The sequence below is a fragment of the Mixophyes fleayi genome, chromosome 2 (genome assembly GCF_038048845.1).
Source record: "Mixophyes fleayi isolate aMixFle1 chromosome 2, aMixFle1.hap1, whole genome shotgun sequence".
NCBI lineage: Eukaryota > Metazoa > Chordata > Amphibia > Anura > Limnodynastidae > Mixophyes > Mixophyes fleayi.
This window is the reverse complement of record NC_134403.1, coordinates 147,590,922-147,602,591: the sequence shown is the minus strand read 5'-3', so window position 1 is coordinate 147,602,591 and position 11,670 is coordinate 147,590,922.

Sequence of the window (11,670 nt, the reverse complement as noted above, 5' to 3'; positions counted from 1 at the left end):
GTAAAAGCAAAGAAGAAAGGGGACAGGGCAATAAATACCCTCTCTGGTGAAACAATCTAGGTCCGTCCTTGGTATCAACATTCAGTCCATTTAGTGTGGTGTTTTTGGAGTAGGGCTAGAAACGCTTTAGTGTGGTTGGAGTAGGGCTAAAAACGCTTGATGTCAAATTCCACTTTTGAAACACACAGAATTTGCCAAACATGGAATGAAACAAATATTCCACGGAACAGTTTTGTATTTTTCCTCATCTCTACTCTACAACCATACGAACTGGTTCCAAAAACCACCCTAAAACAGATTCTTATTAAATTAAACATAACCTTTGAACAACGTTGTTGTATTATTTGCATTACAAAACACCATAAACTTTATGTTAAAATAAAGCAAAATGATATACAAAATAATAACAATTCTTCAAGATATAATCTTTTAATTAAAAGACATGACTTTTCTACATTGCTATTTCATTTGTTTTGATTTGTTGGTATAAGCTGTATATGTATATTTCAGCGTGGCATAATATTTCCACTTGCACTAGCTTCCTGGCATGAAAATGTTTATTGCACTCATTAGCTAAGAGGATGTCGGCACTAGTCCAATGAACACAGATCTGCCTTCTGATTTCAGCCATTAAATTGCAATGGGATTCACAGGCTTAACATTGTGGGTGTGAGAATAATAAAATGCAACACCATCTTTATCCCTGTTACCATGGATGCAGTTAAAGGTCATAGAGACAGCTGCTAACTAGTTGCCTTTTAGCTGTTGTTTCCTCTACTATGTGGTTTTTTTCATGCACATTATTTTCTTTGGGTTCTCGATTATGAAACTGTAGCAAAGGTTTCTTCTTGATATTACCTTTTTTGTATAGTTTATTTCATTGTATTGTTTTCTCAATACCGTGAGTTATTTTTCTAAATGTCCCTTTAACCGCTTGTGGAGTTAATAATAAAATTCTATACCGTGAGCATCCACCTCACTTAAAATTTCTAATGGTTTCAGGCATTGATGCATTTACCCAGAAGTACATCAACTTCTACTGCGCCTTTTAGAAGAAAGTCTTACTGCATGATGTGTATGGGTAATTACCAGTGATCTGCTGCATTTTTTTTTTAAACATTTTGAACCAATCACTGCTTCAGAGATAGCTTGTTCAAGAGAGAAACTTCTTACTACAGAGAATTTTCACACCAAAAAAAGGCTAAAATAAGAAATCTTGCAGCTAACTATTACATTTTAAGGAAATATTCTGTTATATATAAAATGTTGTGTATGGAAATATAAACAATTTATTCTGGTTCAGAAGACGGCATAAGAGTCCTCTTGCATTGACTAAACTTAACTCCATGGTTACATTTTACAAGCTTTTATAGAATTTATATTTGCAAATGCCACTGGGTAGGAGTTTATTGTGTTTTATTTTGTTTGTTTATGATCTTTAAATGTATTAACCTCTTTTGGCTTAAATCAAAAGATTTTTTTTTTCTTATATCCCAGGCTCCTCTCTAAGCATATATTTATGTAACTTGTCATTCCATAAAAATAAATGAATTCTTAAGCAAGCCAAATGTTTCTACCCTAGAGATGCTTTAGTGAGTTGGCTAGAAGCCAAATAATTCTTTTTGATTTCAAAGAAATTTGAAAGCTTTTCATTTTCAGAAAGTTTACAAATCTAATAGTCATAAAACAGGCTGAGCTTTCATTCAGCATAAAACTTATTCTTTGCCTCAATAAAAGATGAAAGATTCAATTCCAGCATCTTCAGGATTTTAAATTATGTTTAGTAATAGTGGCAGTATTTAAAAATAAATACGAAATGTTGCACACTTTATACAATAATATAGGTTCATTTACATGCAGAAGGGAAACAACTGGTACACGTCAAACACCCTTTTCTACTATGGCTTGAAATTTGGCTTTGGCTTGAAAAGTTTATAAAAATCACTTTTGCCTTTAAAGTAGAACTAAACTCCAAATGCAAATTTTGATTTGACGCAGAACAACACAGCACTGTGATCTATAACTTTCCTTGAATGTAAGAGAAATTCTTTTTTGTGAGACAATCATTCAGAAATGTTTCACTACTTGAGTCATCCCACATTTCAAGTCACTAAGTTAAATCAATACATTACACTTTTAGCAGCAACATGTTCCATTTTTAAACATTTTACTTTCTTTATCTGTTTCATACTACAAAACGCGTGGTGCACTTTAATGCTCAATTTAAGAAAGACCTTCATCCTAGTCCGCAAAGAGTGAGGCCGGAAATTAGTGAATTGTTTTACACTCTTCCACAGAATGTTGGCCTCATTCCACAATTTGTTGCCAAATTTTGTATGTTTCTATGGCAGAATGTGGACTTAAGTGTTCTCGAATGGAATTTTTAAATACTGCCACTACTAATAAACATAATTTAAAATCCTGAAGATGCTGGAATTGAATCTTTCATCTTTTTAAGTTCCTCTCCGAATTCAAATCCCACCAGAGTGCAGAATTGCTTAAGTTGTTTTCCCTGGTCTATTCAAGGCTATTTGATGTGTACCAGTTGTTATGCCAACATAAAAATGGTGCGGAGCATCCTCTTATTTATTTAAGAAAGAAGTTGAAAGAAACTATGTCACTATTGAAAAGGAAGCCCTAGTAATTAAATGGGCATTAGAAATGTTAAGGTATTACATATAGGGCTAAAAATTTAGGTTGATCAGGGATCATGTTCCATTAAAATAGATGTCTGACAATAAAGAAACTAACAGAAGAATAACCAGGAGGTTCTTGGCTCTGCAAAATTTTAAATTCTCCGAAGAGAATAGGCCAGGCAGCCAACAGGCAAGTGCAGATGCATTTTCCTCCAGTGAAATATAGTTGCCGGCAACAAGCTGATGGTCTGGTGCGCATGCGTGACCTTCTTAGCGGGTTCACACCGCCGATACTTGAGTCGAATAACAAGCAGTAGATATCGATATTGAATGTAGTGTTTGTAGTTGACCTACGCGTTTCACCCCTGGGGGCTTCCTCAGGGAAAGTGTTCAACAAATGTGACCTGACTGGTGTGATATATTTGGCTGATGGGTGTGAAGTGCAGCCATATACCCCAGGAGACGGTACCCCTAACCAATTCTTGTAACAGTATATATATATATATATATATATATATATATATAATATAAATGCCTAGTGGCGTGTGTTAGTCTGTCTGTGTGTGTGTGGAAAAAATAAAACCAAGCTGCAGCGCCACCTGCTGGGTGGAGTTATACACTGACCTACTAAATTCTTAGTGTTTGTGGAAAAAAAACCTCAAAGGGCTGAAATTTGGTATACTAAGATGTTTTTAATTTGTTAATTTAATTTGTTAATTGTTAAAAGTGTTTATAAAGATTTAAAAAATATATATATATATTTCTTGAAGGAGAAGTGACAGTTGGGAGTGGTTGGTGGTTGCCGAGGGTGACAGTGGGGAGTGGTTGGTGGTTTCCAGGGGTGACAGAGCAAGAGGAGTGTGATACTCAGGACCGCTGAGAGAGATCCCTGTGTCTGGATAGACATCTGGATAGATGTGGCGATGAAAATGAAGGATGAGGTGATGGAGAAGAATGATGAGGTGGTGACATGTGGACAAAACCATGTTAAAAAAGGGCGCTTGCGTCGGGAAGTAACGCTCTTCCCCTGAGGAGGCGTGGGCTAGGCCCAAATGCACGACAAGAACCTTTTTAACACCTTAAGTAGCTTGATTTGACTAGAATGCATGAGTATCATGCACGGGTTAACGTGTGTGTGTGTGTGTGTGTGTATGTATATATATATATATATATATATATATATATATATATATATATATATATATATATATATATATATATATATATATATATATATATATATATATATATATATATATGAGAGAGGAAATATTTGTAATGGCATAACTTATAATGTATATCCCTGAAATGTTCTGCCATGATCTGAAGTATATATTATATTACAAAATCAATGGGGCATATTCAATTGTTGGCGTTATAGCCAAAAATCTTGTGGCGCGCACACTATTACCGTTATTACGGTAATAGTGCGCATAAATAGTTATTACGGTAGTTTTCTCGTTCAGGGAGCTGTGAGCTGAAATCCAGCTTACTATTACCGTAATAACGGTAATAGTTTTAACGCTGCCGGGATTCTAAACAATTGAAAATGCCCCTATGAGTTGTAGCTGGAGATAGTGAGAGAAATTTTCAAAGCAGTTTAAATATTTTCATCTTTTCACGTTTGGACACAAAATAAATATCCTTCTTCAGTGGAGATCTCCGCTGATGCTGGGGATCCCTCTTAATCTCCACAGTTATGAGTAATGAGCTTCTTCACTTTCAATTATCGTCACCTGTTAATAATATAGTCATTGATGAAGAAATCATTTAAAACAAAATTATCGCCATGAAATACATTTATCAGGATGTTATTAATGTCTACGGTACATAAACTGCATTTTTGCAGTGTGTTCTGATTGCAAACACATGTTGTAGCATGCATCACTATAACTTGGCACCTGACCTGTATCTGGTGCAAGTCATACGACTGAAAAACATATACCTAAGTAATGCCTCTGTGTGTGCTTGAGCTTGGCACAACCTTAATAAACATTGACTATGTGGCTCCGACCCTTCCCCTAGCCATTCAGTCCGCAAACTCATACAGTCTTTGGCATATATGTTTGTTTTGCGCATGAAAAAACGCAAAATACAGTATATATTGGCATTTGTGCATTGTACCCACAAGTGCTGCTGTGGCATCCCAAAACGTGTACCTATTTGTAGGGAACTACGCATCAATATCAATATGTGACATAAGTCATTTTTATGATGGGCTTTGATGAAGTGTAGGAGTAATGATGAGCCTCACTTGAGGAAAGGGATAATTAAATTACCAGAAAGAGATGTATATTGCACAAATATGACAACCTGCTTTTGTTTTGTGGAGTTCTGCAGATATTTGTATCCGCATAAAATCGGGCTTACCATTCACCATTTTAGCAGTAGAAGCAGTTTACTTTTGGTGAAATCATAGATTCATCGGTTATATCCTCATTACTGAGAAAAATCACTAAATCAATTATTTGTATCTGTTGCTACAAAATCGACCCTCAGATTATCCTACCCCCTGTGAAAACACACAATTTGAACAAGGGTGCTCACACATTTGTAATACACAACTACAACTGTGTAAACTTGTAGTAAAGCAGACCTATTTATATAAATGTGGTTGCATTCTACATGTCCTTTTAGTCTGGTAATATTATAAGTATTTCGAAAGTGGAGTGCGGTGTTGATGCGTGGATGGCATGCTTTACTATTGTGATTTAGAAAGGTGGAAGGAAGTTGCACCAAGAGTGTGTGAGTCTGGTTATGTGTTGGACAAAGTGAAGTTTACTTGAGGTTTTGTGTATAATTAAAGCAATTCAATATATTGATCTTAATTTTATTTCTATATTCAAGGGTAACTGCTTTTAGAGATGTTTACAGAGAATTTAGGAACATTTGCGCAAAATAAACTATGGGTGGTGTTGCAAATGTATCACAGATCCTATTGAAAATAATATTTCGGATTGCTTTGTTTCTTCTATGCCTTTCTTTTCGCGGGACTTGAGGAACGTAGTTCTTCCCAAACATGCTCTTATCTTTGCTTATTGTGAAGCTTAGTGGTAGAGTTAGTAGTAGTCCTGTGACAAATTTCTAAATATATAAAATATAAAAAATAAATGTATACATATACATTTTAAGATATACAAGAGACATATTTCCAGGATGCAGGTGCATTATACACTGCAGGGCTCGTTCATAAGAGTGCTGTAGTATAGAAGCTCAGATACTCACCTTCTCCACTTGTGGTCACATGATTGAAAGAGGGGAAAACTTTCTGTGTAACCGAATGTTCTATGTTACATCTTTTTCTCTTTATAGGTAAGGTTGACTGCAGTGTCCTTCAATGGGATGGGATTAGAGGGCATATAATCTGCTGTATTTAGAAAATATCTCCTCCCATTATCAAATTTATATGTCACGTATCATCAGTTGTGGTAGGCTCCTGACAATTTTTTTTTTTTTTCTGAATTGCCTGAGCAGCAAACAGTATTTTGAGATAAGTGGCCCTTAACAATAAGCACATTCACACCCATCAATATAATTCTGTTGATTTAGTTGGCTATGCTATGAATCAAAGAAAATGGGGCAAGACATTCTACCAGCAGTGCAAAACACATTTTCACAAGCACTGTCTCAAACACTATTATAGACTTTTGTCATATTTTTCCTTTATAGACTGTCTACAGGGAATGAATCTCTGGCAATCATGCTACAGGCTTGACCTGCACTGAATTTTGCGGATTAGCAGGTCCACTTCCTTGTGGACCCAGAAGGGAACCATTTTGAACTTCTGTAAAGCTCAGTTCCAAATTTTTTACGTAACAAGGAGAAGTAATTTCCTGTGATGTGAACAAAACGGTTCCGTGTGACTGGATTTAGTCACATATGATGCTTTTAAATTTTAGGGCATTTTTATCAAATGCTTTGGTGAAGCTGCTGTCAGTGTTGAAGTGTTGAAACTGCTGAAGCAATTAGAGCGCTCATGTGACCTCCTCACTGTATTGCTCAAAGAAGCTAATGGTTCCAATTGGAGAGATTAGACTCTGAGGCTTTGCAATTGTTATTGACTAATGTAAGCAAACAATGTTACACAAGGACAGGTCTGCATTAAAGATGTCTTCACTTTAAAAGTCCATCTAGGAATCCGTTAAATATCTGTTTCAAAACTGCACTTCTGAAGAGATGACATCAATATTTCCACATCTCATCTATCACAGTATATCATAAACACTTTGATATCGATACTACCATTTCAGTAGATATGTATTTAAGAAATAAGCAAATCCTAATATTAGATATCAAATAATGTTAAGGGTTAAAAGAATAAAACCACCAAAAATCAGATCCCACCATTTCTATTCCCATTTTCCTCCTTTGGCCGCTTCATTCTGAGAATTTCTCCCTGAGCCGTGTTTACTGTTGATATTTTCTAGCTGATTGGAGAGGATTGACATTTTGACAGTTTACTGTAGCAGAAAGCACTGTACAAACAAAAGGTGCTGATGAAAGCTAGGAACTCATTATTATGTAAATTATGGCTGACTAACACAGATTCCATCTCCCAGTCCCCATCACTGAGACCAGTTTTATTCAATGATAATAATTTTCATGATTGCAGTCTTCAGAGTGATCAGAAATATGTTTTAGCTGTTGCATTTATGTACTGCCAGTACTTGACCCTTAATTAAATCCTGAAACTTTTCATAAAGTAAAGTAAAATATAGCTGACACAATTGTTCAAACAAACCATGCGGTACATGGATCTATAAATTAAGGAGGGGAGATTGAAAGGTTACCTGCTTGTATAGGTAGAATCACAATTTTAATGCAAACTCCTATTTTCATTTTATACAAATGCATTATCACAGAAAAATGTAATTAAACATTAATCACTACAGTGTTATAAAAATAACCTAAATGTGTATATGTATATCCACCCAGCCTTTACAATGTTTGCAAAAAAAAAAATAATAGACTTAGAATTGAAAAACCATAACAAGCATAGTTTAGTATACAGAATAATTATTTGCCATTTTTTTTTTTAGTTATTTTAGTCTTTTATATTTTAAAGTACAGTAGTATAGAAAGTACAGGGATACAGAAAACTAAAAGCAGGGGTACAGTTGTCAAAACTTCTGAAAAGGAAAACTGAAGGACTGATAAATCTACCACTAAGGGCTAGATTTAATAAACGGCGGGTTTGAAAAAGTGGAGATGTTGCCTATGGCAACCAATCAGATTCTAGCTTTCATTTATTTAGTGCATTCTACAAAATGACAGCTAGAATTTGATTGGCTGCCATAGGCGACATCTCCACTTTTTCAAACCCGCAGTTTAGTAAATATACCCCTAAGGGTCAATTACAAACTGCACAAATGATGGCTACTTTCTTGCCTAGATAATTTCAAGGTTACTGCCCATTTCAGTGTTGTTGGAACTGCCAATCAGTGCCAGCTTTGCCGGTTTGCAGATTTACTTCAGTGCGCATAATAAAGTGAAATTTCACTTTAAAGTCCCACTTACTATTTAGGACCACCCTCTTTATTACCTTCAACTTTTCAATTAATCTCCTAAAATAATGCTTGTATTTATCTTTATAATTATTATTCGCATTTAAATTAATCATGATAATGAGGAACACTTGAATTGTATTTAATATACATGTCTCTTTTGTGTATTTGAAGGTCTCTATTACATTGGTCGAGAAACGTGATTTCCAGGCATGCAACTGAAAGGTGCAAAATGGATATCTGGGACTTCAGAATATATGGAAAAATAAAGTCCTTTTACATGGAGAGGAAGGTTATGCACCCTCTAGCAAACCATGGAATTCCCCCCCCCCCCCTCATAAATGTACCCTATTCACCCCTCTTAGAAAATCATGCCCCACACATGAAAATGAATTTTTGCATAATGTTGTATAAAAAGGCACACTCACACTCACATGCTTAATCCATACAAGGTCGCTTTCAATTTACTAGTTGACCTGCCAGCATGTCTAAAGGATGACTTATCCAGCTAGGTTCCCTTACCCACTGAGCCATCTTTCTCTCTGCTGTACCTAATATAGCTAGGGAATGAGTTTACCAAAAATGTTTTACTTTGATTTTATCCACAACTGCGACAATTTTAATTTTAGAAAATAATAGTTGCTTATAAGACAGACAATCTATTGTCACAACAAAATAAACATATTAAAATAAATTTGACCACTGCTATTACAGTTTTTAATAGAGTAAAGGGGAGGTGACTGAGCGTATGCACGTAGTCCATGTTCAGTAATGGCCTGTCTAGCTCAAGCGCACACAGAGCATTTCAAAGGTATGTGTATGTTAGTCGTATCACTTGCACCAGCTACAGGTTAGGTGTAAGTGCCCTTTACTAGTGATGATGGATGTGCATGCATGTTAGAACATGTGCTATCAGGAGTACCTGTAAATATACATTTTATGTACAGTAGAAATTCATAACATCCTAATAAATGTATTTTATTAAAAAACAAAAAAGAAAACTTTTTTAATGTTTTGTCATTAATGACTATATTATTAACAGGTGACATTAATTGATTTATTTTTTCTGTGCATTCTTTTGTGACTTTATATTCCACATATGAATTGGACGTATTTTTCAGTTATGTCTGTTAGAGCAGAGTGGACCTAAACAGATCTTTACATCAGCTCCTTGTTGAATACTGTTGTGTGTATGCCTGATTTAAACAAAATGCACAATATGTTCATTTTGCGTTCCGTAATGAGTGATGCCCAGAATGTCTGCATGAGCTAAGTTTAAAAAAAACCCAAAAGGCACAAAGCTAAAACAAAACCTGTTCCTATTTGTATATGTAAAATATAGCACAAGGTAAATCAACTTTACAGGTAGAGCTGCGCAGGAGTCAAGATGAATTGACAATGAAGAGACATTGAGAGAGATGTTTCTCTCTTAATCATCATCATTTATTTATATAGCACCACTAATGCTGCAGCACTGTACAGAGAACTTACTCAGTGCCTTCCCCAATAGAGTATACAGTCTAAATTCCCTAACACACATACACAGACAGACTAGGGTCAATTTTATCGCAGCCAATTAGCCTACTAGTATGTTTTTTTGGGGAGTGTGGGAGGAAACCGGAGCACTCGGAGAAAACCCAGGCAAACACAGGGAGAACATACGCCACACAGATAAGGCCATGGTCGGGAATCAAACTCATGATCCCGGTGCTGTTAGGCAGAAGTGCTAACCACTAAGCCACCATGCTGCAATACAGGTCTATTTGTAACTAGCTATATGCTACTTATGGTCATGTGATGGTGACTGTTGCCTTGTGATTGGCTTATTTTCTATTGCTTGACAATCAGTCGAAATCTACAGGGCTTTTTTTATCAGTTGAATAGCCTTTGACTCATTCTTGATTCATGAAATTATTGTGCTTGCCTATATTTGAGAAAGTTGTATATATTTCTATTTTAGATGGATGGATCGGCTCGACTCTGCTTATTGGTTTCACTTCTATGTTGGTTTTTGGTTATAACGGGTGAGTTCTAATACATTGTACATTGCTGAATATATTGCAAAAAATGTACAATGTTTGTTATTTGTGTCTATTTATCAATCAGACATAGGTGTATAACTATACATCTGTGGGTCCTATAGCAAACATTTGGGACTTTCACAAGAAAGGTGGACCCCCCTTCCCCTCGGCTGTGGGTAGTTATTCCCTTTTTTATTAAGAATAAAGCAAAACAACACTGATATACAGCTAAAATAAAACTTAATAAAGTAACATAAGGAGAATACAGTGGTTTGACACCTGACAAGGAACATTGAAGCAAACAAAACCTAATCCAGACAATCCAGGAAATAACAGAACGGTTCTCCCTCTCAATTAAATTCCAAATTATTTTCTTGTAATTAGGTATAATTAGGTTAACATGCATTTAAATTTGTATCTTTTTTTCCAACAAAAAAATTACTTTTTTTCTGAGCACAGGAAAAAGCATTCAACTGGCCTGCTCTTGAAAGACTCTTTAAAGATTTACAGTAGACTAATTAAATAACCAGAAAATTATTATTGCTGGTTATGTGAAACAAAAGGACTATGGCAAGGTGAAAGTCAAGAGACATTTCGTACAATGATGTTAAAGGCTCATGACGGAGCTGAATATGATAACTTCCCTCTAAATACTAGTTACGCAATTGAATAGCTGACATTGAACTATTATGCTAAGGAGTCTAATTAAGGCATTATGCAAGAAATGTGCTTTCTTCTTGGTTTGCTCTGTGGTTACAGGTCGCTTAGCTACAATGCTACATTAGACCAATGTGAACTATTGGACATCTTTCTACAATTAAAGATTATGTACAGTAACAACTATAAACACTCTCTACACATTTACAGTACCAAATAAAACTGATTTAATTTTCACAGGAGTACAACAGAGTGTCATACCAGTGATACTTTGATAAATATCTCAGATTATTGAACAGAATCTGTTTTTTGCAGATATATTTGGCAAAAGAAAAAAATAAACTGCACCTTATATAAGATCAATTATTAAACTTATGGTATCTCACACATATTCCTATTGTTGACAGTTTTTCTTCGATGTGTTCACACTATACCACCCCCACACTGTTAATTACTAGACAAAATCCCTTTCACAATTATTAATTGTGAGGTCTGATTACATTACATTACAGCACACATAAAAACAACATATATTGTACATATTAAGTAAATGATTAAACAGCAATAAAAGCAGATACGAAAAAAATACCTGCTGTACTGTGTTTAAAATGATGACTGTAATTTTAATAGTTTTATATAGTAATGTGCTAACTAGAGATGAACTCTATCACAAAGATATTTATCACAAGTTGAGTTTTGCACTGGAACAGACCATATTACAGTGTCTACAATACAGCCTTTGAGTTTCGATTTTGTTTTGCCATTTCGCACTAGATTTGGAATTTTACGTTTCACAGAATTTATAGCCTACAAATAGAGCTTGGACGATGATGGCCAATGTGACAACAGTGT